The following is an 11,302-nucleotide window of genomic DNA, read 5'->3' on the forward strand; positions in this document are numbered from 1 at the left end:
CTTTTTTCTTTTTGCTTATGTGGTGCTGAGGAATTGAACCCAGGGCCTCAGGCATGCAAGGCAAGCACTCTACCACTGAGCCACCTTCCCAGCCACTTCTGGCTTTTTTGGTAGTTTATTGGAGATAAGAGTGTTATGGACTTTCCTGCTTAGGCTGGCTTCAAACCCATGATCCTCAGATCTCATCTGCTGAGTAGCTAGGATTACAGGTGTGAGTCCCCAGTGTCTGCCTAAATAAGTAACTTAAACCATAGCTTCCACTGGGAGTAACTAGATAAGCTCAATGAAAGAGGAAAGATATTCGATTGAAAATAAATGCTACTAAGCAAGAAAAACATGATGGGACCAAGATGTGGGAAAGAGGTGATGCTCTGAGACACAAGCTGAGCTTTTACGGCTGTTTATGCCCAAAGGTCACCTGTTGGCTGCAGAAGAGCTGAGAGATGAGAAGCCAAACAGCTGTGGACAGACCTAGGCGACACAGGGTTGAGAACTGGAGTTTGGGGCCCACCAAGGAGAAGAAGAAAGAACCTTAGAAAACACTGCATGCTTTTGAGTTGGAAACACAGAAGTCTAGCAATAGCTAGCTTGGAAAGCACTGTAGCCCTGTACCTTAAGAGATAGTAATCAAGATTTGAAATATTTCAATCCCTGTAAATAGGATTAAGGTGACCCAGGATTTCTAGTGTCCCAGCTGTCTTCCTGAAACAAGCGTAAATCTTCTATGAAGGAACAACAGATCCTTGGCCTTAAATCATGCATCGTTGTCCACATGCAATGTCTAGTACTTCATAAACAAAGCCTTATAGAGAAAGAGGAAAAGGTCATAAAAAAAAGTGAGTATGATGCTGGGTGCTGGTAGCTCAATCCTGTAATCCTAGCTACTCAGGGGGTCTGAGATCTGAGGATCATGGTTCATAAGCCAGCCTGGGCAGGAATGTCCTTGAGACTCTTCAATAAACTACTCAGAAAAAGCTGAAAGTGACGCTGTGACTCAAGTGGTAGAGCATTATTAGCCTTGAGCCAAAGAAGCTCGGGGACAGTGCCCAGACCCTGAGTTCAAGGCCCAGGACTGGCGAACATAAATAAAAAATGAAATATCCTGCTGTGGCCAGTTGGCTTGACTCTTGTTCTGGAAAAGAGGAACAGCTTTGGAAGGGGGGGGGGTTGGAAATGCAAGGTTTTGTCTTAAACTGTAAGATGGAAGTAAGACATACTTCAGGTTGTTCAAAATGTACGCATTATCCTGCCCATGTAATTGTAACCCCTCTGTACAGTACGTTCACAAATAAAATAAAATTAAAAAAAAAAGAAACGGCAGAGGGTGCAGATATATTTTGAGATTACTGTATACTGTGTTCTTATTTCAAAGTCACTTTATGTAAATCCAGTTTACCCTTTTGAAATTAGTCAATCAGGAGCAGATGGTGAACCTGAGCAGAGGGGCGGGGCCTGCTGCATTAGGGATAAATGGGGGGGGCAGCCCGCCTGCTCTATGCTTGTCAGATTTTTGGCTGATGGCATGTCCTTCTGCAGGAGTAGATTTTATCTTTGAGACAATGTTGTTTTTTTTTTTTTTTAACAGACCAGATCAATTGGAGAGTCAGGAGCCAAGGCATCTGAGACAATTCTTTATTTTCATGTCTATGGTTATGACTCCAGTGGTTCTTGGAGAGCATAAAAAGCATAGCATTATCACGTACAGATTTTAAAATAATTATATTTGAGCTGGGTGCCCGAAGCTTACTCTTGTAATCCTAGCTACTTAGGGAAGCTAAGATCTGAGGTTCAAGGTTTGAACCCAGCCTAGACAGGAAAGGCTTTGAGATTCTTACCTCCAATTAACCAGCACAAAACCAGAAATAGAGCTGTGGCTCATGTAGTAGAGCTGCTGTAGGAAGAAAGAAAAGCTAGCATGAGTCATCCCAGAGTTCAAACCTCAGTACCAGCATCCACACACAAAGAAGGAGAAACCAAAGAGAGAAAGATTGCGGCACAGATATTTGAAGAGTCAATGAATAGGAATTTTCTATAATTGATGAAAAGTATTGTCACTTATGAGCACAAAGCAGGGAAAAAAAACAAAAGGAAAACACACCTGGGCATACCATAATAAATTGGTAGAAAAACACAGAGGAAAAATGTACTCAAAGTAGCCATGGGGTGAGAAGAAATCCTGATTACCTTTTATAGTTAGACAGTTAAACTTATAGTCAACTTTTGTACACAAACTACAGAAACCAGAAAATTAGGCAACTATATATCTGATATGCTAACAAAAATATTGCTTGCATTATAATCCTACCTATCCAGCAGGCTAAGATCTGAGGATCATAGTTTAAAGGCAGCCCAGGCAGAAAAAATTCCCCAATACCTTGATCTCCAATTAATCACCAAAAAGCTAGAACTGGAGGCATGGCTCAATTGGTAGAGTTCTGTGAGTAAAAGAGGGGAGTACTGGCACACACACGTGCACACGCACGCTGATACAAGGCACTTCTTCCCTGCTCTTTGGAATATTCGGACAAATGTATGAAGCACCTGGGCTTATCTGCTAGCAAAACATCCTCCCATCACCCCCCTCCCTCCCTCTCCCTCTCCCTCTCCCTCTCCTTCTCTTTTCCCTCCCCTCACCTCCCCCTCCTCTCCTCTCGCCTGTCAGCTGACTGCAGCCATGTGACCTCATCCAGGCAAAACCAAAAGACAAGCTCAACTTGCTGCACTCCATAATGTGAACCATTAAGCAGACCCCTGGCCCAACCATATTATTTGTTAAAATGGAAAGTTCGTTTAATGCTGGCAAAAAAATGAGCCTCCATCAACTCTTAGAGAACATCACTTGTATAGACCTGTAGCAATTAGCTAGAACAGAGCTCAACAGTTTCATCAGTATGTCACAGTCTCAGGATTCTGATGATTGAGGCAACAGTCGCAAGAATGGTATAGAAAAGCAAATCAAAGCAAAACTAGGTGTGGTACTGCATACCTGTAGGTGATCCCAGGACTTATATGGCCTGGAAGGCTGGGGGAGGAAGATGTGAGTTTAAAAGCCAGTTTAGGCTACATATAGTTTGGCATCTGCCAGGGTCACCTGAAACCCATCCACCAGCCACTTCCTCTCCAAAAGAAAAACATCGAACTAGTAGACAAATAAACTAGAATCTAAGCGAGGCGCTGGTGGTTCATACCTGTAATTCAAACTACTCAGGAGGCTGAAATCTGAGGATTGCAGTTCAAAGCCATTCCAGTCAGGAAAGCCTCTTATCTTCAATTAACCACCAAAAAGTTGGAAGTGGAGCTGTGGCTTAAGTGGAAGGGCGCCAGCCTTGAACAAAATAGCTCAGAGATGGAGGCAAGCCCCAGGACCCACAAACTGCACCTCCACCATAAACAAACACGCACTAAGAACCACAGAGTAGGAAGTTAAAGCAAAGCACATCTTGAGGGATACATGTAAAGATTGGCTGGAAACTACGGTACTCTGGGAAGAGTTACTGAGTCATGAAAATGACGGCCTGCCCCTCATGCTTTGCCCACTTTCCAGGTGTGGGAAGGCACCCGGCTGCTCACTTGATTTGCCTGCATTTGATTTGTCCTTCTCATAGAATCTTCATTGCCATTCCTGGTTTAACCTTCATAATGGGATTTTGCGCCATAATTATACTGGCATATTATCTTTCTTTTTGGGGGGAGGTCAGTTCTGAGGCTTGATTTCGGGGCCCTCCAGCTCTTTTGCTCAAGGCTAGCTCTCTACCACTAGAGCCACAGCTCCACTTTCAGCTTTCTGGTGATTCACTGGAGATAAGAGTCTCACAGACTTTCCTGCCTGGGCTGGCTTTGAACCATGACCCTCAGATCCCAGCCTCCTGAGTAGATAGGATTACAGGTATGAGCCATTGGCTTGGACCTTTACATTGTCTTAATCATTGGCTGGATGTACACCAGATGGTCTTAAATTGGGATCTTCCAGGCATTCTTGATTCTGCTCCAGCCTACCTAAGTGCCTTCAAGGACAATTCAAGAATAACTGGCACGAAGGATAGGTTTATCTTCAATACTAAAACTGAATGGAAAATTCTGGAAGTTCAGTCTGACTGTACTCCTAAACTCACAGACTTTTTGGACTGATTAATGGCCTTGGGAGTGTTTGTAGTTAACTTGGAGGTGAACTTATTTTGAAATATGGATACTGGGTCTGCCTGGCACCATCTTGGCATCTTGCTGGACGATGGGGACTTTCTGAAAACTAGAGTTGAAGTCCTACCCCCACCCCCAGGTGATAGGGATGATAGGCTTGCCTGAATTCCTGGGGTGGGGAACAGGCACTTGCACCTGCCAGACCTGTACCATGATCTCGCGAGATTCTTTGAAGTCTTGAGCTCCCTGTGACCCTGCCCCCTGATCATGACCCTATTTAAGCCCTACCACCTCAGCCATCATAGCACCATGCCTGTGTCTCCTGATTCTCCTCGGGTCATCGTGGTGCCTCTGTTCAACTCTCTGTTAGCGTTTATCTGGTTGGTTTTCTGCTTTTTCTTTACTACCCTGATGGCTCAGTTTCCTACCAGTGTTAGGTGCATAAGAGGTTGCCAGTTTTGGGGAGGACATGTGTCTGCTCATAGTCACCAGCTTTCTAATAGACTTTCTTTTTTTTTTTTTTTTGTCGGTCGTGGGGCTTGAACTCTGGGCCTGGGCGCTGTCCCTCAGCTCTTCAGCTCAAGGCGAGCGCTCTACCACTTGAGCTACAGCGCCACTTCCGGTTTTCTGGTGGTTTATTGGAGATAGGAGTCTCACGGTCTCTCCTGCCCGGGCTGGCTTTGAACCGCGATCCTCAGATCTCAGCCTCCTGAGTAGCTAGGATTACAGGCATGAGCCACCAGCGCCCGGCTTCTAATAGACTTTCGATTCAACCTTTCAAAATGCTTCTCTAGCTCGTGATTGAATTCCTATGTAACAGTAGTTAACTTGGATGTGAACTTCCTTAGGCAGTGCACCAATTACCAAAGGACCTGTTTTCTCACGCAGCTGAAGTAATTTATCTATCTGATAAAACCTTGAAACATTTCAGGGGCCTTATATGGAAATCTTTATAGTAAAAAATTTAAAGCTGGAAGGTTGGTGGCTACTCGGGAGGCTGAGATGTTAGGATCACAGTTCAAAGCTAGGCCACGCAAGAAAGACCTGATCATTTATTAACCACCAAAAAGCTAGAAGTGGAGTTGTGGCTCAAGTGGTAAAATGCCAGCCTTGAGGAAAAAAGCTAAGGAACGATGCCCAGGCCCTGAATTAAAGCCTCAAGTATGAGCATGCACACACAAAATTTATATTATGAGACTTAGTCTTGGATGGGACAACACCTTGTAAGGAGCTATGAAATAACACTCAAATAGTTAACTATTTGAAGGTCCAAGCAATAAAGATGTCACAGCAGCTAGTAAAATTAATGTATGAGCAAGGTAAAATGTGTGCACATTCCTTACCCAGAATGGCCTTAGCCCTTTACCGTGAGTCTGATATATTTTATTTCAAGGTTCTCCAGAGGCAAATGTGCTGGGCTGCATTTAAATTTAACTTTGTGATCATTGTTTTGATTTGCCTCGAAACTAAAGACTTGCTGAAAATCCTAGGCACCTGCAACTTGTCTAGAAAAAGGTAAAAACAACAGTGAAGCCAATAACTCGGAGTTGCTATTTTGTAGTAATACTGGGAGAAAGCAAATACAAAATAGAAACAAAAGCCTCATTACCTAGGTAGAAAATAAGGTTGAGATTCTTTCCTCCTCTCCCTTTTCCTTTTGGAATTCCTTTCTGTCTTTGCAAGTGTATGTAAATCTTTATAATAGCTAAGGAAGTTGTGGCTCGCATCACAATTAAGGTGTGCTTTCACAACTCTGGGACCTCCAGCTAGCTCTTTCAAATGTAATAAAGGATCAAGCAAGGAAAATGAAGCTCGACTGGGTTGGGGAGGACTCAGACCCCAATAAGCTGCCACTGGTTCCCCCAAAACACAAAACCAAAGCATCTAGGCTCCTACTGCGTAACTATCACGGGGAGCTTATTTCCTATTGTTGTGCCTACAACCTGGTTGTAAAATTGTTCAATAATAGGCCTTTTGTGGTCTATGATACACACACCCCGTGTATGTACACCAGTCCTGGGGCTTGAACTAAGTGTTTGGCTGCTGTCCCTGAGTTTTTGTGCTCTACCACTTTAGTTACAGCACCACTTTGTTTTTTTGGTGCTTAATTGGAAATAAGAATTTCATGAAGGGTTGGGAGTGGAAAACAAGGAAACAGGTGACACTGTTCAAAAGGAAATGTACTCATCACCTGACTTGGCTAAGTAAACTCTCTGTATATCACCTTTACAAAAACAAAGTCTCAGACTTTTCTGCCTCAGCTGGCTTCAAACTGATTCTCAGATATCAGGCTACTGAGTAGTTTGGATGACAGTGGTGAGCCACAAGCGTGGCTTGTTTTGTTTTAAATTCCCTTTCCTCTAGGGTGATCCAGAGCCAAACTCTTGGGGATGGAGGGCCCAGGATGACCTGGATCCTGCTAAACTCTTAGTCCCAATTGGTCTGGCCAGGCTCAAAGGAATGATTAATTAGGTGCTGGCTGAGTCTGGGGACTCTTGGCTGTGAATGTTAGGCTTTGGGTGGGCACACCATCAGAGCACTGTGGAAAGGGTATGGAGTGTCAGCAGAGTGCACGAAGGGTCTGTGTTCCCTTATCCCTCTGGAGCAGCCACAGGCCTAGTGAGGCTTTGCTTTCTGCCAATCCCTGCTCCTGGCTTCCTGGGATTTCTGCCTGTTTCCCATGCCTGCCTTGCCACTGAACATCCCAGCCCCTCTGTCTGCCCAGCCATGCCATGCTATGGCCACATTTGATTTATTATTATTTTGTTGGTCTTGGAGCTTGAACTGTGGGTCTGGGCTCTGGCCCTGAGAGTTTTGCTCTGTGTTAGCACTCTACCACTTGAACCACCACTCCACTTATGGATTTTTTTTTGTCAGTCGTGGGGTTTGAACTCTAGGCCTGGGCACTGTCCCTCAGCTCTTCAGCTCAAGGCTAGTGCTCTACCACTTGAGCCATAGCGCCACTTCCGGTTTTCTGGTGGTGTTGCTGTTGTTGTTGGAGATGAGTCTCACAGTCTTTCCTGCCTGGACTGGCTTTGAACCATGATTCTCAGATCTCAGCTTCCTGAGTAGCTAGGATTATAGGCTTGAGCCACCAGCACCTGGCAAAAAAGACTTATATACAGACAGGAAGGAAGGCAAGTGTCCTTGGCCTTATGTTTATGAATACTGGCCAGGGCTGGATTATATAGGGGAAGAATTAGGGCAAGGAGCAAGAGGTCTGCACAGTTAAGCAGTCTTGGTCAGACTCTGGTCTGGTTGACCATGACTTCAGGAGTGGTTCTCTGTGGTCCTGGTGGCTATAGGTAAACAGTTGTTAGCAGGAGAGACAGTTTCCTCTGCAAGGTTCTGGGCTGTCCCTTTATGGATTGATCTGCCTGCAACCCTTGAAATATTTTAGTTAAATCTTACCTGTTGTCCTCAGTCTCCAAGGAGGGGGACAGGAAAATTTAGGGCTAATCAACCTTACAAGTTTCAGACAATTGTACATATATAGTTGAGCAGGAATCTGACCCCAAATTTTGAATAGTAGAGGAGACAGATACCAAATGAAGGCAGAAGCCTTGAGAGAAAAATGCCAAGCAGAGCCAGGTACTGGTGGCTCATGCCTGTAATCCTAGCTACTCAGGAGGAGGCTAGATCGGAGGATCACCATTCAAAGCCAGCTGAGGCAAGAAAGTCTGTGAGACTCTTATCTCCAATGAACCACCAGAAAACTGGAATTGATACTGAGGCTCAAAATGGTAGAGCATTAGCCTTGAGCCAAAGAGCTCAGGGACAGTGACCAGACCTCAAGTTCAAACCCAAAGACTGACAAAAAAAAAAAAGCCAAGACATGAGATCCAGATTTCAACACCAGTATCAGCATGCACACCTGTGTGCATGCACACCTGTGTGCATGCACACCTGTGTGCATGCACACCTGTGTGCACGCACGTGCATGTGCACATAAGCAACAGACTTTCACCTGCTTCTAGTTGATCCTGAACTCACATACAGGGTCAATACTTTTTGGTGAAAACAGTCTGTAATTCCCTGCAGTATTACCACAAGCAAAAACACCAGGACCATGTGGTTTTATGGACAAATTCTAGCAACTCTATAGACTTCCAGAGAATTGAAAAGAACTATTATCCCATTTACTCAAGAAGGCCAACAAAACCTTAATATTAACTACACAAAGAATGTGAAAGGAAAATTGTAACCCCATGTGAGTCTTAAATATAGAGATGAAAAGTACTAAATAAAAATCATAGCAAACCAAATCTTAACGTGTATGGAAGAAAATAACCAATAATGACCAAGTTCAGCATATGTCAGTAATGTAAGGGTGACAACACTAGAATACCTAGAAATATCCTTCAACAAAGGAATAGATTACAGAAATGACAAATGGTCATCTATCTCATCAGATGCAGAAAAAACATTCTGTAAATGCAGTGCTTGTTCATTATAGAAATGCTTGATAAGGTTGGAATAAAAGGAATGCCTAGGGTGTAATGAGACATACACAAGTATATTAATACGAAATCTTAGAAATTGAAAAAAATCAAGAACAGACCAGGGCGCTGGTGGCTCATGCCTACAATTCTAGCTACTCAGGAGGCTGAGATCCAAGGATTGTGGTTCAAAGCCAGCCAGTGAAGGTAAATCCATGACACTTAGATCTCTAGCTAACCAGCACGAAAGCCAGAAGTGGAGTTAAGGCTCAAGTGGTAGAGCACTAGACTTGAGCTCAGGGACAGCCAGGGTCTGAGTTCATGTCCCAGGACTGGCACATATGCACGCACATACACACACAGCACAGCACAAATCTTTGAGTTTTAAGCCCTGGTATAAGCACTAAAAACAGGGAAAAAAGAAAGGCTGTTAAACAATAAAGGGGAGGGTAGGAAGTACTAGGAAATACCAACAGATGAGATTAATTTGACTAAATTATAATATATGCTTGTATAAATTATCATGGGGGGGAGGGAGGAGGTGGGGAGAGAAGGGATGGTATGGGAAAAACAAAGGAGGAGGTAACAATGCTTGATAAGAAATATACTCATTACTCATGTAACTGTACCCTCTGTACAGTATTTTTATGATAAAAATATATATGGAAATAAAATTACCATGGTGAAATCCTTTAATGCAGTTAATTTTTGGGGGGGGAAAGAATCTCAGGGGGCTGGGAATGTGGCTTAGTGGTAGAGTGCTTGCCTAGCATGCATGAAGCCCTGGGTTTGATTCCTCAGTACCACATAAACAGCCCTGGCAGTGGCACTGTAGTTCAAGTGGTAGAGTGTTAGCCTTAAGCAAAAGAACATCAGGGACAGGGACAGTGCCCAGGCCCTGAGTTCAAGCCACAGAACTGGAAAAAAAATCTGAGGAAAGTACAACAGGATTTGCTGTGTGCTTGTATCAGCAGGAGGGTAAATGAGAGAGGATGAACATGGTATAGTACTTAACATGCATGTATGAAAATAGAACTATGGAACCTGTTCGAATTGTTTTAAGAATAGATAAAGGATGAGGGAGAGAGATGGAGATCATGACTTTGATGGGGTATCTTGAACATTCAAATGAAAATGTCACAATGAAACATCCCTATACTAATAAACATCCCTATGTTAATAAAAAAAAATCCTTCTGAATTGAGAGCTGGTAGCTCATGCCTGTAATCCTAGTTACTCAGGTGAATGAGATCTGAGGATTTTGGTTCAAGGCCAGCCCAAGCCAGAAAGTATGAGACTCTTCTCTCCAATTAACCACCAAAAATCTGGAAGTGGAGCTATGGCTCAAGTATAGAGTCCTAGTCTTGAGGAAAAAGACAGAGGGACAGCACCCAGGCCCTGAGTTCAAGCCCCAGGACTAACACATGTGTTAGTCACACATACACAAAAAATGAGAATTTAGCAAACTGATAGACATAATGATGAACAAAAACAACAAAAAAGTCAACAGTAGCTAGGCACTAGTAGCTCACACCTGTAATCCTAGCTTCTTAGGAGATCCAGAGCATTGTGGTTCAGAGCCAGACTTGGTAGAAGAACCTCTGAGACTCCATCTCCAAAATAATCAGTAAAGGGCTGGGCTGGAGGCATAGCTCAAGTGGTAGAGTAGCAGCCCAGTAAGCAAGAGGAGCAAGTGAGCAGCTCCGAGTTCAAACTCCACAAGCCAGTTGTATAACTACTGGGCGGGGGGAGGGGAGGGAACGGTGCTGGAGGGGATGTGGACAGAAGGGAACCTTACTTCATTGTTGATGGGAATGTAAACTTGTTCAACCACTTTGGAAAGCAGTATGGAGGTTCCTCACTTCATTGTTGGTGGGAATGTAAACTTGTTCAACCACTTTGGAAAGCAGTATGGAGGTTCCTCAAAAGACTTCACATAGAGCCTCCCCTATGACCCAGCAATCCCACTTTTGGCATTTACCCAAATGTTTACAAACAAGACCACACTAAAGCTACCAGCACAACTATGTTTATTGCAGCATTATTTACCATAGCTAAGATATGGAACCAACCCAGATGCCCTTCAGTAGATGAATGGATCAAGAAAATGTGGTATATATACACAATGGAATTCTATGCCTCCATCAGAAAGAATGACATTGCCCCATTTGTTAGGAAATGGAAAAACTTGGAAAAAATTATATTAAGTGAAGTAAGCCAGGCACAAAGAAACACAGGTCCCATGGTTTCCCTTATTTGCAATATCTAGTATATGTATGAGTCAAGCGGAAAAAGTCAGATAATGTGATGTTAGGAAAATGAATCCTTAGATAGGTATTTTAATGTTTTTTTTCTTTCATGCATGTGTTTCTAACGCATTTATAAGATTATTTCTTTGTTGCTTTGTATGTCCCTCCCCCACAGTATAACCCCTGCTTTCAATATATTTGATGTCAGTATAACTTGTGGAGGAGATGGGGAAAAACAAGTCGTTTAAGGATTCAGGTGGACCTGTTGCAACAATGAGAAGTACAAATTGTCATGTCAAAAACGAGCTTTACAATGTCGGTGGGGGGGAGGGGGGAAGGATTGGGTGGGGGGGGGAGAGGGGGGGCTGGGAAGGGATGTGAAGGGTAAACAAAGGAGGAGGCTGCAATGCTTGGTAAGAAATGTATGCATTATCCTGCCCATGTAATTGTAACCCCTCTGTACAGTATGTTCACAAA

Source organism: Dipodomys ordii, unplaced genomic scaffold (genome assembly GCF_000151885.1).
Source record: "Dipodomys ordii isolate 6190 unplaced genomic scaffold, Dord_2.0 Scaffold209, whole genome shotgun sequence".
In the NCBI taxonomy this organism is placed as follows: Eukaryota; Metazoa; Chordata; class Mammalia; order Rodentia; family Heteromyidae; genus Dipodomys; species Dipodomys ordii.